We start from the raw sequence: 20,061 nt of genomic DNA, 5'->3' as shown, positions 1-20,061 counted from the left end.
CCCCCCACAGCAACCTTACGGTCCCCATAACAACCTGGCTAGCTCAGCTATCCCTGTGTCTCCACAGTCCTGTTACCCACTGCTCTATAACAAAACACTCAGCCTTATGCCCTAAATCCCCATCCCTCTTCTGCCAATTCTGCTTGCATGCCCTTCTCAAGCACTACCCCCTGTCCCTTCAGCCCATCCTCACACGGACCTCTTTGTGATGGGACTGGGCTGACAAGGAAAGTGCAACCCCTAAGTGCCTGGCTAGGGGACATAGCACATCTGCTCCCAATCTTTGGGCTTCAGATCATTAAGGAATTTTCTGCCCAGAGAGCAGGAGTCTGGATTTTTGTCCATTCCTCTGCCATACCCAACCCTTTGCTACAGCAGAAATCAAGGAGGTTGATGATCTACTTTACCAGACCTGATGCTGTCCAAGCACACGTTGTGCTCTGACAGCTCTCGGTGCTCCTTTTTTATAGGTAGCAGCTTTCAAACTGTGATTTGCAGATCTGTTGCAAGGTTTGTCTGTGGACAGAAGCATTCTTCTCTAACTTGAGGGGACCTGCAAAAGGATATTTTATGCTCCCCATGCAACCCTGGCAAATCAGCAAGTCAGAACCTTGCCTGAGAAGTTGTAAGGGTCTGGTTGAAGACCCCAGCAGAAGAGGTTGGGGCAGCTTGTGCCTGCAGTTGTTGGTAAATGGTGGGAGAGACTGCTTCTGAAATAGGGTGTTGCATGGTGGCCTGACGCATCTATATAACAGCATTCTTTTTCTTCCAAGCTTCCAAAACCTCCAAAACCCTCCAGGTATCTGAAAACCTACTCACTCACTTCTTTTCCCTCTGCTGAGTAATTGTGGAGTATTAAAAGTCTGGAAAGTATTTCAAACAAAGTAGAGGGAACTGTCAACAAAGACTGATTCAAATATAAACTGACAATCTATCCTTATCCTGAAGGATGGATGGTAGAAGACAATGGATTGAGAACATGTAGAATTAATTTTTCTTCTCTAAATTTGGTTAAAAATTATTTCTTTAGAAATGTTGCTGCTTAGGGAAAACAACAACAAAAAAGATCCTTTTTATGGTTGCACCTTTTCTTTATTGAAACCATCACTACAGACAGAAAGCAGTGGTATTTTACCTGTAACATAGCAGACACATCAGCTTCATGCCAGCAGGATGGGCTGCAATGCCCCAACTCTCTGCACCTTTCAGTAGAGAATCTCAACTCTCCTGCAAATGCTGCTGGAGCTGAGTGGCTGAGCTTTTGCTGAAGGCAAAATGAGAACAAAAAGCCCTTCTCTGTCCAGCCACTCCCTGCCTGCCTCTACCCCTAACTGCACTGAAACGGTAATTCTATGTGTGAACAGAACATGTTTGTACTTCTGGACAGTGGAACTGCAGAATTTAGCTACATACATCCCTGATCTGTGAGAATGAAGCACAAGTGCTCCCATTTCCCCCCTTCAGACTTCTCTTTCAGCAAACTTCCCCTTCTGAGCCATCCATTCATTTCCCTGAAGCTATACTGCTGCTTAAAGTAATGAAATGTTCGAGGCATGATAGGGAAAAGCTATTTTGAAGAAACAGGGAACAAAACCTGAAACGACCATGTATTTGTCAAAGCCTGGTAACTCCAACACTGCATTTCATTCCCTGGCCTGCCTTTGTCCATCATACTTTGACACTGATTAAGGCTTTCCAGGGCATTTCTACACTTCACAAGGCCATGCCCAATTTTTAGATGCTGGGTTGCCATGGGGACTCACAGCACCCAAGATAGAGGGGCCTGTGTTACCACAATGAGGCATGAGTATGCCTTAAAGCAAGAGCAACAAAGTACAGTTGGCTGAGTCAGCCAAGGGAAATGCTAAAAAACATGAGTATGTCTCAATATGCTTCCTCACCGGGACTAAGGTGCAAGCAGCAGATTTCAGAAAAGTCCTCTCCCTCCCCAAGCCAGCTAAAAGCTTCTCAGCAGCGTGAGCAAAACTGAATTTTGCTGCTCCAGAACTAAAAAGACACAAGGGGGAAAGAGGCAGACAAAGGAACAGTGATAGATGGAGAATCAAGGAATGGAGAATGGTAATCCAGGGTTTGCTGGTCCTGCTGGCTTCCAACAAAAAATATGAGGAGCAGTAATTCTTGCTGTCATGGTCCCAGACACCCAGACTCTGCCCTGGATACCAGCAGCAGCATCCTGCTTACACTTTCCAAGGCTGACAAAAGAGACAATGCAGAGGTTTTGCTCTCTGATCTCTCCTACCATGGGCTTCTGGTGCAGGTACTTTCACAATCTGCCTACCTCTGGTCTTCCAATTCAGTGTACAGCAGCATCACAACTTGCAGCCAGGCTCCTCTTTTCTAAGCATTGCCTTAATGGCTGGGAAAGGGAGCTGCAGGAAGTATCTTGTACAGGCAGATACAGCACACAACCACATATTAGCTCTGCCAAAGCCAGGAGGGTGCAAGTTGGTGCCAGTCCCATGCCCGTGCCACCAGGGAGAACAGGGCTACACCTACCTCACACATCCAAAACCAAAACAGGCCTCCTTAGCTCCGATCTGACATGCAGAAATGCCTCACAGGACTGGCTCAGGTCTAACCAGAGGGGTGCCAGAGTGGATCTGGCATGACACTGACCTCAAATGTTTCCAAAGATACATAAACTCACACTGTCCCCCCACCCCTTCCACAGGTTCAGCTGATTTTGCTGACACTGTGCCCCAAGCTCCAAGGGGACAGCAGAGTGAGTGTTCCCCTGGGTCACCTGGATCCATATCTGGACAGGCACAAGAGGGAACTGAACCCCAGTGATCCACAGCAGAGATGAACGGGGGACCCTGGAAATAAAATGGGTACTCTCAGTCTGCCTTCTTGTGATGGGAGACGATGTGCAGGCAGTGTTTGCTGGGCACATTTTGTCAGAGCAAGAATGTGGGAGGTAACACAGACTGGGATCACCAAATTTATGGTCTTTAGAGAGCTTAACCATGAGAGAGAGGCTTTTTGCTTGGACCCTATCAGTATGACTGTATTAATTATATACGATATACATATTTTATATATAAAATATAATTATATAATAAAGAGTATTACTGCCACAGCACCCAGAAATGGGATCTTAGCTGCTATCTCATCAGAAAAACAGATGAACATCGACTTCAGTTGCCCCTGAGGTAATCTGACAGTAGAGCTAAATTTTGAATCCAAACATTTACACTGAAGTTAAAGTAGCTGTGTCCCACCTGAGCTGCCCAGCAATGCTGGGCCTGAGACTCAGTAAGTGGTGTCAAGGAGTTTCTCATAATTTCATGATGGATGTGCCACAGTAGTGAGATACATTGCTATGCTTATATATATTCAAACACAATGGTTTTGGTCACTCACTAACAAGAAAACCTATTATATGCCTGATTTTCTGCCACTGACCTGAAGTTACATAAGAAAAAGACAACATTCATTTAAGCTTCTCCATAATATAGGGGTGTGTGTAGGGGGACAAGGAGGGGGGGAACCAAAAACAAATAAGTTATTCTTGCAGATTTGATGAAAGGTTCATGGGCCAAACAGTTTTGCATGAAACCCAGTAATTTTTACTTCCCTGCTTAAACTTGAAACCAGCCAAACTGCATGTGGTTTGTGCTATTGCTGTGAACAGCTTATATGGTCATACTAAAAGCAGTAGTAATTAGACTACCACAGGTATACATTAGTTAATAAAGAACATAAATAATCATGTAAATGTCATGCTTTGATGCCAGGACTTGACCAATGCAAGCAAATTCAACAGTATTTGGCAAAACAGGGCATTCTAAGAATTTGTACATGATCTGCTTTTTTTGCAAACCTTTTGAGAAGGAGCTATTTACATGGTAAGCATGTTTTCCTTCAAGAGATTATACTCCTTCCAAGTCAATTAACTGCATTCCAATGAAAACAGGAAGAATTTTAAATAAATAAATTATACTAGCCTGTTCATAAAGAAAGAAAGCAAGAGAACAAGAACACAATGGAAACTCTGAAATTGTGGTCACTTAAATAAAAACCCTTCTGTGCACAGCTGAAAACATTTTCTCTCCTAAAATACTGACATTTTACCATGGGAGAAAGAACAAGAACATTAATCTTACAGGAGTTTTCACTTGTTTTGGTTGCCAGAGTGTCACTCTTACTGCCTCACGTTATGATTGCTGTATTAAAGACATTAATTACACCATTCAGCAAGAGAACAATCAGGAAAAAAGAAAAAAAAGGAAAGAAAAGTCTTCTGTGGAATCAGCTGCAGGATAAAACAGCAAGGGTCAGGGTACAGCAACCTTTCTGTGCTGAGGGCACCACTGACTTTTCTGGTATTGTAGGCAAGCAGCTTATCTGAGCATTAGCCCACAATACCAGCCAAAATATTACTACCTACCAAAAGAGATGAAGATGGAGGTCTGAGGCCAGGTGTTTATACAGCCATTTTCCATGAACTCTGGCACAAGGGGAAGTGATCTGAAAAAGAAACATGTCCAAAGCAATTTGTAACCTCAGTGGATCCAGCTCAACTCTGATCCAGCTGCTACTCCTGGTGACCCCCCCCATGTGAAGAGCAGCTGCCTCTCAGGGGACATTCAGGAGAGAGCAGCTCCCACAATGGCATTGCTCATCTTGCCATCTTCATTACTGAGGAGAAAGAGGACACTCAGTCTGAAAAGCACTCATATACTTTTCTGTGCAGTTATATTTAAAGAAAAAGGAAGATCCTAGGCAGCTGAATTCCCTCCCTCTGTGTGCCTCAAATCCACCAGAGAGGAGACAAGCTGGGTTGAGAACACTGAGTGCTCAGCTCTTATATGAATAAAAAACTTCATATCTCAATAAATTCCCTGTTAAACACAGGCATTTTCTGAAGGTCTAGCATTTGTACAAAGTCAGGGCTGCCAGAGTCCTTGGGAAAGGATAGCGCCTGTGTGTCACATGGATAAAACCACTGGGTATAAAAGAGGTTTGGGCACCAACAACCTGTAGTGTGGTCACTATGTACTCAGAACTTGCAGGGTGTTTTTTTAGTACTTCAGATTCCACATTCAGGTGAACATGTCCAACCTTCCCCATTCAGTGAAAACCTATAGGCCCTTACATAAAGACAGAGCCAACTCTCACATTCCTCCTCATTTGTCACATACTGATAAACCATGAGTCATATTTAGATGGCAAAAAGTGTCCATCCCCACAGAACTTAAAAAAAAAAAAAAAAAAGCTTTACAAGTCTATCTCAGGTCAAATTCCAGCCTAAAGTGTTCTACATCCATCCTGTGAGGAGCCCCCTCTGAAAAGGGAAAGACTGCTTTTGTTGTTGTTTTTTCTATTCCCTTAAAACTATGGACCAGGGTCCCTTTATTTTAGGCACTGCACAAACAAATTACTTGAACAGTCTTTCCCTTGGGTGCTCCCCAAATAGGAGTGCCTGAAATCCTTTATTTGTCTAGACCTCCCACTTCCTACGAGAACATCTAGTTACATCAGGATTTCTGAATGTGAGAAAATAGCTGTTCATCTTCTGTGAGCTGAGCATTGCCAAGGTTAGAAAGAAGCTTTCCCTGGGTTCATGCATCATGCAGTAGTGGGGTTTCTTCTCTGGAGCATGTGGTTCCTGGTTCTAATCTCAGCTGTGGTGAAGACCAGCATGTTCAGCTACTGCATGAGAAAGTTTGCTAATTGCAAGTGTCTGTGCTGGTGTCTGACAGATACAGAAGATGTCACGGTCAATTTTCAATTAAGTGCAGAAATAAACTGCATTCCCTGGGAGAAACCAGAGCTTTCAGGACTTTTTCATCTGCCAGATCTTTAGGTGTTTCATCTGTGTGTCAGTACAAAGAAGCCACGGTGAATAACACATTAAAAAAAAAGCTCTTCCAGGCTAAGTTTCAAGTTCCCTTCTGTCAGGGAACTTGAAACAGCCTTCCTTCTCTATTGCATGGACTGTGCTGTCTCTTGCAGTCCAAGATGTAGGCAGAAACTCAAGGCCTTGAAGAACAGTGCTCTCTTGAGTGTTAGCAGGTCTAAGAAGAGCTATGTTTGAACTGCTGTCTATTGCTTCTGTGCATTTCATAGTTTTACTGCTTTTCAGCAGACAAACACCCACTGTTCTTTCACTACTCCCTGATTTAAACCAAAAGCACTCAGGTCGCCTCTGGACACACAAGCTGCACTTCAGTAGCTGTGGTTCCAAGAAACTTTCACTAGGCAACTGTGTTTCTCTCTCTTGGCCAACCTTTGAAGTTGTAATAAGCCTCTTCCAGTCAGTTTTTCTTGATCAGCAAGCCAGCAATTAGCTAAACAGCCTCCCTGGATTTCCGCATTATCCTCTTGTTTTCTAAATCAAATTAAATAATGTTTCCAGGAGTTGGAAAATATCATAGACCAAACTACAATTGCTTTTTGTCTTTGATGTCTACCAGAAGCAAGTCTTCATTAACAGGGCTCCTAGCAATTGAAATTCACATTTTTGTCTGCTTCCTTTCCTGGTGAGCTGCTACAAATGAAGGTTCAGATTCCCTGGCAGGTTCCACATCTGTGTGAAGTGTTCTTAGCCTCCTTTCACATCTTGGTCTATAAATCTAAGTCCAGCTGAATATCTACAAATTGGCCCACTGTTAATTTATCTTGGAGAGTCTCATGTGGATATGCCTGGAATCTAAGTTTTCTCAGGTCCTTAGTTTAGATGGGGCCCTTTTTATTTTTTTTTTCTCTTCTAAGTCTCATGTCAAGAGTTTGAGCCAAATATGGATATATCTTATCCTACATCTGGACCTAAATAAAAACTGTGCCACAAATCATATTTCCAAGATATTTCTCTTCAAGCATCTTGTCTTTTTTAATTATTTTTTTTTTCTTGAGGAGCACATTCTACCATACTATTAAAGATAGTTTTGATTAGGCATGTTTATGGAAGAAGGCAAAAATTAATGACAGCATCAGAGAAATTCTTTGATGAGATCCTATTTACACAGTATGCCCACAACGTCCTGTTTCCCAGAAAAAAAGTAGAAACAAATAACAGCAGAACATCTTCTTGCTCACAGTTACTAAGTCTCCCCCTTCTGTCAGTTCTGCTTCTTCCACGATGCCATGCTTAACTGTTTCTGCATGCTGGCTTGCTTTTTTCTCACATGTACAGTGACTACAGAGCCTCCATTAGGTAATATCTCAGCCTTCTTTTCTTAGCATCCAACTAGGCTACATCTCTTTTTCCCACCCATTTCACTTTGCAAGAAGCTTACTATAGAGTAAAGATTTTGCCTCAAGGCAACTAGTAACACCTTGCTATAAACAGCTCAGTATCACATGCTATATTGTGCTCTGCATCTTCTGAGGCCATAGTTCACCCCACAGTCATGTGAAAGCTCTGTGGTGCCAGGTCACGTAGCAATTGAAGGCATGGTGGTGTGGGCAGGCAGTGAATGGTCGCTGCTGTTAGCCAGATCACACAGCAGTGACTTTGTGCCATGGACACACTGCCAGGCATGTCCCAGAGTGCCTCATGCTCAGGTCCCCAGTTTGTTTTTTGGTTTTTTTCTCATGAATGGTAGGATGCCAGCAGAGAGACCAAGACAGGGAGCTTGATGCTGGCTCTGTACCCTCTCGACTGCTCTGACAGACTGCTGCACTGTTATGCCAAAGCTAATGCCAAGCTAAATCATAACAGCTTCTTCAAGACTGCTTCTCTGCTATTTCCACTGCCCTTCCATCCCAAATTACTGCTTTATTCCCCAATCCCTAAACCACTTCCCATTATTTAGCTCCTTGGACTACATCAAGGTCCCTTACCTTCACCCAGTATCTTATGTGCATGACCTGAATGTGTACCCCGAATAAGCTGAATCCAGAGCTTTTTCAATCAGAGCAATAGATTTTTGTAATTCTTTTTACACAGCTGCTTTAGATCATGCCTACATGGACATGTACAGGCAGACCATACTCCAGGATGGCTTCATGGGCAAGAGTGCTAAAGCAGCTATTTAACTTCTGGATAGAAGTTAGCTTGTACCAGCCCCTGAAGATATGCCCTCTGACAGATTTTCTGATACTCTCAAATACAAGCCTGGAAAATAAGTTTTACTTTGCGCAGTTCTCCCTGGTGCCATTTCCAGAAGCATCAACTCCAGAAAAGCAAAAGAATCCTATGAAAAATACTGGCACTGCATTTCCCAGAGGTGTAATCCTTTTCTTACTGATGTGAAAGGTAAACAGAAATATTTCTTTTTTCTTTCACAATATTCATCAACTTTATGTTGTACATAAAAATCTCCAAATCAGGATTAATCTACCCCAAATGTAGGCTTCCCCCAGTGCAGTCACCAACCACTGAGCTGGCCTTCCTTTGTAGTCAACCAGCTGAGGTGTTTTGCAGGGCATGATTCATCCCAACCTCAAGCAGGCATCTAAATTAGTGCAAGAAAGACCTCAGGGGAACAGCTCTGATGTAGACACCTACTCCCAGACATCTAAACTTCAGTAATATGAATCCCACCTCCAGACACTTTTCAGCTGACCCAGTTTATCAACAACTGTCATTTACCTCAGCAAAAAGCAGGCACTTTCATCTATATTTTTATTTCTGTACTTCTATTGAAAACTCCAGGCTTGAGATTGCTGAGAAAGACCAACCCTTCAGCCAACACCATGGGCTTAATAAGAATGGAAATGTCCTCACAACATGACTGAATTTGAATTTGAGAGCTCACCTGAACTTTTGTCATCGATTTCACAGAGGGCTGCATTACCAAATCAAATACACACATAATCAAGCACCTTACAGACTCTGCAGTATGCATCTTGAAGCATTTCAGCCCAAACTACCTGCTACTTAATTTCTTCTAACAACTCCTACGACATATATGGAGCTTTATAAACACATAAACCAGGTAGATCTCGGCCCATAAAAGCTTTGAATCTAAACAAAACATAGCAGCAAGTGAAGACAGCCTACAGTGTGGGGGTGCTGAAGACATGGTTACTACCAGCAAGGACAGATTTCATATTATTTAAAAAAAAAAAAGTTTCACATTTTTCAGTTGATATTTCTGGCTCTGGTATTTTATGCTTGAAGAGCTTCTTCCTGACCTGTTTTTATTTGCATTGAACCGTTTGCTTCATCACAGTTTCCCAAGAGACTGCAGGATTGTCAAGAGCTCCCTACCACTCTATTTTAAGCAGGCTATCAATGTAAACTGAGTGTCCAAACCCTTAGGAGCTGCCTTCACCCTGGCTAGCAGCCAGCAGGGGCTGACAGGGAGTACTGACCACAGTCCCCTCTCAGTTTGTGTCCTGAGGCACTTTGAATGCTGGACTTCCTTAGAAGACCCCCACAGCTGGCAGCCTAAACGAGGAGGAAAGCTGTTGGGAAGAACTTCTCAGCTTGCTGCCCTTTTCCACACAAGACACACTGATCTGACACCTCATTTACCACTTGTGCCAGGCATGGAACTTCAGAGGTGGTTTTGGTGGGGCATGCACCTCTGCCTCAGCCCTGCACCACCACAAGTCACCCTGAACCAAGAATGGAGTTTCCAAGAATGGAAACTAAAACTCTGCCTCTCTCCCTGTAACTCTGTGGGTTGATCCCAGCCCTCTGGGTAAAATTTCTCTTCCCTGCTGGGCAGGAGAATAGAGGGAGACAGGCAGGGGACAGCCAGGCTCACTGCAGTGAAGAACCTCACCAAGTGCTTGGGGTCCAGCCCTGTTCTTCCCTGTGCCCAGACATCCCCCGGCCATGCCGGATGGGCCCCATGAGCATCCACACCATGCCTGCAGAGGGGGTGAGAGGGGCCATATGAGGAGGAGGGGCAGCTGTAGCGAAGAACGTGGGGGTGGTTGCTGACCCCCTGAAGCCCTGGGCAGCTCCAGAAAACTCCGGCCTCGGGCAGGCAGGGAGGTCACAGCTGCTACCTTGTGAATGCCATCTTCCCTGTTGCCAGGACTGCTGACCTTAGAAGCCACAAGAGTTGACAAGATTGGCCTTTTGCAGTAACAGCTAGCAATAATTTTAATTAATTGTGATTATTAATATGCAATATCTTTGCCAAGATATGATAATTGAATATGGTCATATGATCATAGATTTATCAGCTACCTGACAAGCAGGGAATTTTTTCTGACATCCTGGCCCAGCTCATCCTGCTTCCTCTCTGCACGTCCAATATTTCCTGATAACTGAACCTCTGTTTAACATGCTTAATTCTATGCTGACACACACTGCCTGCAACAGCTGTTCATCCACCCTAAATTACTGCTTTTATTCTTATCATAATCTGTCTTTAATACTAATTACACATTATTTCCTGTATCACCTCATGCTAAATCCTGAATGTAGGCTTACTAAAGACAGTTAAGGTTTAATGACACCACACCTATTAAACAGCTGTTCATTGCTGAGCACAAGCACAGAAGGGTGACAACTCCCTCTGCCTTCCCTTTCCACTGCTGCTGTCCAGCACATGGCCTTGCAGCAGCAGGATTGTCTCTGCTGAAGGGTTTAAGATGCAATGGAAAGAACTGGAGCAGCTCTGACCACCAGCTATGGAGCCAAAACACTCAGCAGGACCTCTGCCACCACTGTGTCTCAAGCTGAACCAGTAAGAAAACATCCAGTATGTTTTTTAAGAGAAGACAGCACTCAGGGAAGAGATTTTCCATCCTGATCTTCATCCAGTCTTGAGACTGAGACATGTCCTCTTTCCCACAGCTTCCAAGACCACTTTTAAACCCTTCCATCAGGAACAGTCATTGAATCTACTTCTCCATATGCCTATGACTTACCCATTGTAGTTATAACTACAGTCACAAAATCACAGAATGGTTCAGGTTGGAAAGAACCTTAAAAATCATCTAGTCCCAATCCCCCTGCATGGTCAGGAACACATTGCATTAGACCAGGTTGCTCCAAGCCCCATCCAACCTGAGCTTGAACACTTCTGGAACATGCAAACATGCATAGCATGTTTGTGCACAGGTCTTCTGATGAGGCCTGAAATCCCCTAGCCTGATGACACTTTCCTGAGCTTCTTTCTTCTAAAACACAGGCCAGAACCTCAGAACAACATTCTCTGTCACTCTGGTCCAGTCATCCTGCTGATTCCCCTAATGATGGTCAAAGCCTAGAAGTTCCTGCCCATTACTACTGCCCATAAAACATAGGCATGAAGCTCCCCAGTATTCGCATACTATTGACCATTGTCATTCCCTTCAAACTCTCTTCAGAGAGCTTGCAAGGAACATTTCAACAGAGCATAATCTTTTCCACTCACAGCAGAAGAGTGAATTTTCTCTCTAGTGCTTGCATAATGTACAGTGGCACAAATTAAATCAAAACAGATCTGAGGAAATCAATCAGAATGGGGTCTCAGCAGGATTTAAATGGTTTGCAGTAAATAAGTTCTGGGGCCACACACTGAATTCTGAGAATGAACCAGTAGTAACAATTTCTATCCAGTCAAGGAGCACCATCCACTCTAAAGGGGCCATCGTGTCACAGAAAAGAGAGAACACGAGCATTGTAACTGGTAACCACATCACACTGCACGGAGGCAGCTGAGATGGACAACACAACAGCAGTTTAATAACTCTTTTTAATATCTTTTGAATACTTTATGTCCCAATTTTCACACTTTCTGGTTTCTTAAAACTGGAGATACCAACATGTTGTAGGGCAGAGCCTTGTTAGCCATCAGCATTACCTTCATCAAACTCAGATCTGAGAAAAAACTAATGAGACCACACTCCTAAGGCAATCATGGAGTGTTCAAAATAGGCATTTGGGAAGTAGCTCATTGAAATGTACTGGGCTGAAGCACAAAAAATGTGCCTGAATAGCCCCTGGGAAAAGCATGGCTACATGCTGTTTTGCAAGAGGAGCTGCACTCTGCAGAGAGGTAGTTCAAAAATCACCAGTACTATGAATTCTGTCATGTGCTTCCATGGTATCTTATTGTGGAAACATATGGATCTGCAGAAACCTATTCCACCTGCCTTGAAGGAACTAAGACACAAAGTGCAAACTTGTAAGGGCTGACGGTTGTAGAACATCAATAATTCAAAATCTGTATATGACTCACACCGTCCAACCCATCCCCCTAAGGTTACTTTTACTTAATATTCACAGGAGGCACACTGTTATTTCTTCTTCAAAAAAGTAATGAATAACTTAGTATTCATTACACAAGTTTTTTTCTTTTACAATTGACTTCACCTAAAAGAAAGCATAGAAAACGTTGATTTCCTAACCTCTTAAAATAGTATTAGTTCATTGTTGTTGAGTATAAAAGTACTATTCAAAAGCTTAGTTGCAGATTACAGTTTTTTTGTTTGTTTAAAGGGCTTACCTTTGTTTTGTAAGCAATATCCACTCTGCTCCCAAGAAAACAACCCAATGAAAAAAAAGAATGGAAGAGGTAGATTAGATTAATATATGCATTTATCTACAAATTAATATCTCAGAAGTCACACTTCAAACTACCAGAGAAATGTGCATTGCTAGAGTCCTGTTACACCCTGCTTGGCAGAAAAGGGTAATTTCTCAAGCACTCCACCTCGGGCCATTTTATATGCCTCAAGACAGAGTGGCTTCCTCTGCTCACCACAAAAAGAAGCAATCTCTCACTTGCAAACCTCTTTTGTGGGATAAGGTGGAATCTTTCATAATCAGCTACTGGTTTTCTGCTCATTAATTACATATGGGACCACTTTGAAATGGTACCTCTTTGAAAGCAGTGTGAGGCTTGTCATCAGTCAACACAGAAACAAAAGTGATTTTTGCAGAATTGATCTACCTGGTTGGGACAGACAATGCTTCTTCAATAATTTGCTTTGGTTTCAAGACATGACAGAACTGGAATGGGATTAGGCCATTGTTTCACTGTCACCATCAGCCAAAACTGACCCCCAAAAAGCAGTCTTGCCCTTAGCCCCCAGCTGCTCTGTTTTATCCCATGCCACTCACTTTCTACCATTATCCCTTGTATTTGAGATGCCATGGGGAGTCAGGATGCTGACCTGGGTTAAACCAAACCTTTCCTTTTTCAGAGGATGTCTTATCTTCCTTGATACAGACCCAACATGCTGACAGAACACATGGTATGGAGGATTCCCTGTTTTTTCTTCACCTAGCTGAAAAAAAAGTGACTTTAGGAATAGAGGACAATAGCAACAAGTTCCTGCCTGGTGCAGCAGGCATGTCTGCTCTGTGACTATCCCACCTTCCCAGGTGCCCTGGCATAACAGGTATGAGACTTTGCAAGTGGAACCAAACAATAATGAGGATGATGGCTCACCTAGGTTGGAGGTGGTGTTGAGGTTAAGTTGGCCTATGCCCTGTGTCAAAACTGCTTTCATAAAGAAAAAAGAAAAAAAAAGACAGGTCCTTTTTCATAGCAGGCTCCCTTCTGAAGACAACAGAAGGCTCTCTATGCAGACTGCATGTATTTCTTAGGGAAGTCTGCTGCTTCCCTGGGATCTGGGTTCAAGATGTGAAGAGAAAGTTGGCACTCAGATTACTACCCATTATTGATTTTTCAGGTGAGCAGTGATGAAGTTACAACAATAAATCTGAGGGCAAGCAAGACAGACTTCATGGCCTTGAGACTGGTGAAATGATCAGCAGCACAATTAGTGTTCTTCTCTATCCTTGTAGTTACTGGGAATGATGAGGGAAGAAACAGGAATGTTCAATAGATCGATACCTGGCTCCAAGCCTCATGTCAAGAGCAGAATTTTGCGGTCTTTGATCATAGGTTGGTGTACACAATCCCAGGCCTGCTGGCAACAGATGGGGAGCACCTGTCTCACAGGGGAAAAGAGTTTTTTCACAGGAGGTAGAAGGGCTCACTGATAGAGATTTAAACTCAGTTTAAAGAGGGAAGGGGATAAAACCAGGCTTGCTTGCAGGGAGAGGGTTAGTGACCTGCTGCACCACTTCAACAGTCTCTGGGACTGGGTGGGATCCACCCAAGGGTACCGACAGAGCAGGTGGAAGTGGTCACCATGCCACTTGTCCTCATCTGTCAGCAGTCTTGTCTAACCAGAGAGGACCCAGTTAGTCAACTGGAAGTTAGCCAACATTACACCAATGTATGAGAAGGGCCAGAGGATGTACCCAGGGAACTACAGACCTGTCAGTCTGACTCTGGGGAAGCTTATGAAGCAGTTCATCTTGAGTGCCATCATGTGGCACATGCAAGACAAACAAATGATAAGGGGCAGTCAAAATGGGGTCATTAAAGGCAAGTCCTGCTAGACGAACCTGATCTCCTACTATGATAAGGTGACCCATTTAGTAGATGAAAGGAACTGTCCACCTAAACTTTAATAAAGCTTTTGACACTTTTTTCCCACAGCATTCTCCTGGAGAAACTGGCTTCTCATAGCTTGGACAGGTGTAGGCTTCAATGGGTATAAAACTGATAGGTGGCCAGAACCAAAGGTGAGTGGAGTTAGGTGGCAGCCAGGCACAAGTGGTGTTCCCCAGGGCTCAGTGTTGAGGCCAGTTCTCTTTAATATCATTATCAATAATTTTGACAAGGAGACTGAGTGCACCCTCAGTAAGTTTGCAGGATGTGTCTCTTAGCCTCTTGTAGGTAGGTTCTGCATGCCCACACCCACACCGCCTGCATCACCAGCACCTCAGGCCCAGAGGAATCACAGAAGGGTTTGAGCTGGAAGAGCCACTTAGAGATCATCCACCCCCCCTGCAGTGAGCAGGGACATCTTCAACTAGATCAGGTTGCTCAGGAGCCCTGTGCCTGTGGGCAGAGATCAGCCAAAGGGGCAAGAGAGGCCCTTTACAAAAGGAAGGGCTTGTGTGCAGATTTCTCTCTCCAAGTTCATTTCCCATCTGGGGTAGAGAGCTGACCTGTCTGCTTAGCATGGGGCAGTGCCAGGAGAGGTCAGCCTGCACCTGGTCTGAGCTGACCAGCCCTGCATACTGGAGTCCTTTCCATTGGAAAGCTTGAAAAGCAGTGGGATGTTCTACTCCTCTTTGAGGTTGAGAAACATCCTAGAAAGTTTTTAGTTTGTCACCTGAGCCAAACACATGCCTGTGCAGTGAGTGAGTGAATGGCTGTTCTTTCCTCACTCTGTTCAAAACCTTCTTCTTCCCCAGCATTGCCTTGATTGAATTTTTCCTTCTTCAGCTCCTTGTTATGTCCTCTGCTCACAGCACTCACTCCTACATCAGCCCTTTGGCTCAGAGCAAGTAGAGCTTTCTGCTAGTCAAACAGGAGTTTATTGAGGACAGAGCTGAAGTAGCCCTAATTGTGTTCAAAATGAAATCTCATCCTCCAGGACATAAACATTCTGCAAAACCACCTCTTAGAACACAATACAGAGCACAACAAAAAAACAGCAGGCAGCACCAACACTGAACTCAGAGATCCAACAGACCCAGAACCTTTTGTCAAGAGCAAAATGCCAGTGAGAAACTCAGTGAGCAGCTCTCCCATCAACCCCCCTGCAGCCAGGGTTTTGCAGCTGTGCTCTGCAGTGGCAAACAGGGGTTGAGACAAGGAAAAGACCTAGATACCTGTGGTGTCCAAGCAAGACAGGTGGAAAAACTCACCACCAATATATGCTCCAAAACGCCTGGAAATTATTTTTGAAGCAACTGTGGCTTTAATTTTCTCCTGCCATCACTAAAACCTGAAAGTACATATAACACCATCACTATAAATAAAGGGTAAATCTATCAAGCAAGTGATTTACAACAATAATTGTTATGCCATTTCTAATGTGTTTGTATACTTACAGAAATACTTAATGTGTATGTATACTTACATAAAACTTTTTTTCTACCTTGTTATGCTATGGGCTGTATTTCTTAAAAAAAACAACCAAAGCAAAAACAAACAAACAAATAATAATAAAAAAAAAAACCAAAGAACATCTCCACAAGAGACAGGGAGCTCTTTGGAAAAATAAACAGGTCAGTGTCATTTATGCTGTTTGGTTATGAATTTTTTTTTTTTCAGATTTTACTCCATGTAGGGGTGCCAAGCACCAGTTTGCTCAATTTAGACATTCATTGTTAGCATTCATGAGGGATAAGTTAGACTATCAGACTAAAACCTGGCCTCGTGTTCCACTACAAATTCAACAGAAGAAATTTAGCAATATGTTCTAAATCCCTGCATCCCGATTCTTTTCTTTTCCCTACAGAGTCTCAATTTCCCAACTACTTCTGTCAGCACTAACAACCAGGCAGAGAGTTCAAGGAGCTGCCTGGACTCAGATCTGCCTGTGATCTCATCTCCAGGTTAATTTCTCAGACAGATCAGACCTTTCCAGTAGCTCACTGGTGGTCCCATGTATGTGAAGGCTCTCCTAGAGTGAAAAGTGTCAGCAGAGTCAGAAAAAGGGGGGCTTTGAGAGAGGTCAGCTCAAACTCCTGTTGGGCAACATCCCACTTGCTCCTGAAGCTGTTCTGCTGTATGCAATGTATTCCCTGGGAATACATTCCCAATGTATTCCCACTCAATAGCTCAGGAGTGGGTGGGAAACCTCAAGACAGGACCACAGATCTGCTTGGTATTTCTACACAGTGCAGAGCAGTCAGGAAGCCTGGGGTTATCACCAGGAAAAAGAAAGTAGGAATACCTGGTTCAATCTGCTCAATTAGACAGGCAAAGGCATCCCTTGGATCAGGTTTCCCACAGCCCAGCTGTCAGAGAAAGCAAGGGTCCACCTCTGGTCCCCAACCAGACATCATGAGTGGTACCACTGACCCAGACACTGACACCACTTGTGCTTACAGGAAGCCATTCACTACCAGCACTTCTCCAATGACTGAGACAGCAGTTTCCAAATAATGTAAAGGAAGGAAGAGAAGTAGTCAGAGACTTCCTTTCAGGTGACAACACTGCAAACAGCAGAGGTGAGTGACCCTGTTCACTGATGTACACACATGTGGAGGCCTATGCATATGCATGGGCAGTGCTGTGCTCTACCTAACTGGTTTTCAAAGTTTCTGAGCACTACCTCTTACTGCCTGCTATTGCCTGCTTTGTGTGTGTGGACTCTGAAGGCCTAGCACAGGCAGTGCACAGTGCCAGGAGCAGCATATTCACCACATTTTAAAAATAACACAATGCATGCCTTGCATCTTTGCTTGAAAGGTATCTAAGTGCTTTATAAATATGGATGAAGCAATCCCTGGTGATGTGCCAGAGTTGTTCTATAGGCTATGCTGAGGCATGTTCCCAAGAGCAAGGATCTGCAGAGGCAATTCACAATAAAGAAGTATTATTATTGCCTGTTCTTCCCAGTTCACCTTGAGAAATGAGACATAAACACTATAATGGCAGCTCTGTCTGTATTCTTCAGGCAAAGCAGTGAGTCTAAGAACAGTACAATAATGAAAGAAGCATTTAGATGTGTCCCCCAAGTTACACCATCTCCTGTGAAGACACAGCCCATTGCTTTTTCACCTGTGTAATGCCCTCTATTGCTTGTCAAAGTATGCTAAACCACATTGCTGCCTCTGCTGACTAGCAGGGACTTCACATGAGAGTTTAGACTCAACATGTTGTTGCACAAGCTCACAATTATAAAAAAAAATACAAATCCTGGTATCAAGTAGTTTGGCACCTACCTATCCAGCTGGCTCTCTGTATCTGCAGTTAGAAGGTGCTGAATAGGGCGAAGCTGATTTTGGAGAGCCTGATGTTATCAAATGGGGAGAAATGTTCTATGCAGCCAAGTGTGTGAGCCTGGCAGGGGCAGATTAAACAAGATTGGGGTGTAAATTTACATTAATTAGAGGTGTAAATCAGTCCTCAGACACATTAAGCAGACACCAGGCCTGTAAATAATGACACAGGCGCAATTAACAGACTTTTGGCAGAAGGGTGCTCTTAGGACACAATGGTAGAGATTCCTCAGATTTGATGGAGGAATATAAAATAAACACAAGGGGAAGGAAAATGCTATCAGTCCCCAGTGTGTGTAAAACAGAGGACTAAACAAATCAGAATAACCTTGAGGCATACAAGCCTCCCTGATCTTTCTCAGCTTCTCAGCTACCAACATTCCACTTGTAAAGCCATAAAAAAATGAAAAGAAGGCTCTGAAGCACTCCAACAACAAAGTAGTTTCCAGGTATTCTATCAGCAAGAGTAGTTTCCACTGTTTATCATGCAGATAGAATAGCAAAAACATTGTTCAGGTTTAATCTCATTGGACACTATAGGATGAAAAACAAAACCAATAATCTTCTCTGCCACTCGGCTTCTGCAAGTTAGCCATTTTGCTCCATATTGTCATTTTTTGGTCTTTTTCTGAGGTAAAGAGCTCTAGGACCTTCCAAGTTAGTCAAGGAACTGCTATCTAGTATACTAAGATGTGGATACAACGTTTCAATATATAAGATACTTTTTATTTTTCCCCAGAGAGTCATATGTAGCTTTTGTCCTCTCAAAATTAAAGATTATGACCACAAAATTTATTTGGTCAGTACCACTATTCCCAAATGTTTGGGAATAGGTTCCTAGCATCATAGAATCATTAAGGTTGGAAAAGTCCTCTAAGAACACCAAGTCCAACCAGCAAACACCACCATACCCATAAAGCCAAGTCTTGAAGTGCCACATCCACATGGTTCTTTTAACACCTCCAGGGATGGTGACACAACCATATACCCGGGCAGCCTGTTCCAGTGCTTGACAACTCTTTCAGTAAAAACTTTTTCCTAATATCCAATCTAAACCTCCCCTGGCATAACTTGAGGCCATTTCTTCTCATCCCATCACTGGTTACTTCAGAGAAGATACCAGCACCTACCCCACTAAAACCTCCTTTCATGTAGTTGTAAAGTCCAATAAGGTCTCCCCTCAGCCTCTTCTTTTCCAGACTAAACAATCCCAATTCCCTGAGGTTCTCCTCAGGAGACCTACCCTCTTCATCACTGGCAATGCCTCTCCCCACCTGAACAACCCTCCAAGCAAAGCTGCAGCCAACAGCAGCCTTAGTCTGTGCACAACTCTGCTTTATCCAGGAGGCTGAGTCCCAGAGGAGGTGAGTATGCTCAAAGTGACCATGTAAATACAGGTGGTACAAGCAATGCTTCATAAAGCATCAGGCATCAAACTGAAATGACCTCCTTATCTTTAATTCTCACCCCCTCCCATGCTGAGTCAGATGATCACAGCCAGTTGTAGTCTGTACACACTTTGTGAAGACAGATCTCCTTGCTGGGCTCCACTGATCAAATCTGTCTTTTCCTTTTCAGCTTCTTGCACTGCCCTTATATTACCCTTGTAGTAATGCAGAAAAATTCCTCCATCTTGCATTCTGGGATGCTTTCTGGAGCACTGAAAGCACACAAAAGTCTTTCTGTTCTCAGCCTTTGTGCCCAGTACTACAATATTGCCAAGCAGCCACCTATAAACTTCTGCTTAGCTTCTGAAGTCATAGTCTGAAGCGTGCCTCGGCACCACGTTTTCGAAAAGTCTTTACTGACTACATGTGCCTGTCAAATTTCAAGAGTTGCTAAGCAGGCCAAATCAAAGTAATTTATCTTGGAAAAATAGCAAAAGGCATGCCCCTGACACTATGGTATCCCATTGCGAAACTGCAAGCGTGGAAACACCAAAGCTTCCCAGCAAAGCCTCTGAAAGAACTTTATTTTTTTTAATGTAGAGTGGACAAAATAACAATTTTCAATAACCTTATTCTTGGAAATTACTGAGCTAATCCAGACAAGTTTTCCCCCCAAAAAATATCAAGTAGAAGTGGCTACTTGATGCAGGAAATGCCTAAGATGATTCAGGATAAGCAAAACCAAATAATAAATGTGTAGGTCTAGACTTTGGACAATGCAGCAGATCTGCTTAAGGTATACATGTGCATACATACACTCCTGAATGTCACAGAAGAGAGTAGTTAATACTTTTAGTAACAGGCATCATCTTGCTCTGGCACTATTTGGGCCTCTTGGGTGGCAAGAAGAGTTGGAGCAAATCCAGTTTTCACCTCCACTGGCTGTCAGGATGCTCACGAAGATGTGTACTCAGAAGACATGCTGCCAATGCCAAC

The sequence above is a fragment of the Calypte anna genome, chromosome 1 (assembly GCF_003957555.1).
Source record: "Calypte anna isolate BGI_N300 chromosome 1, bCalAnn1_v1.p, whole genome shotgun sequence".
Classification (NCBI taxonomy): domain Eukaryota; kingdom Metazoa; phylum Chordata; class Aves; order Apodiformes; family Trochilidae; genus Calypte; species Calypte anna.
The sequence above is the reverse complement of the archived record's forward strand: the minus strand, read 5'-3'. Positions refer to the sequence as shown.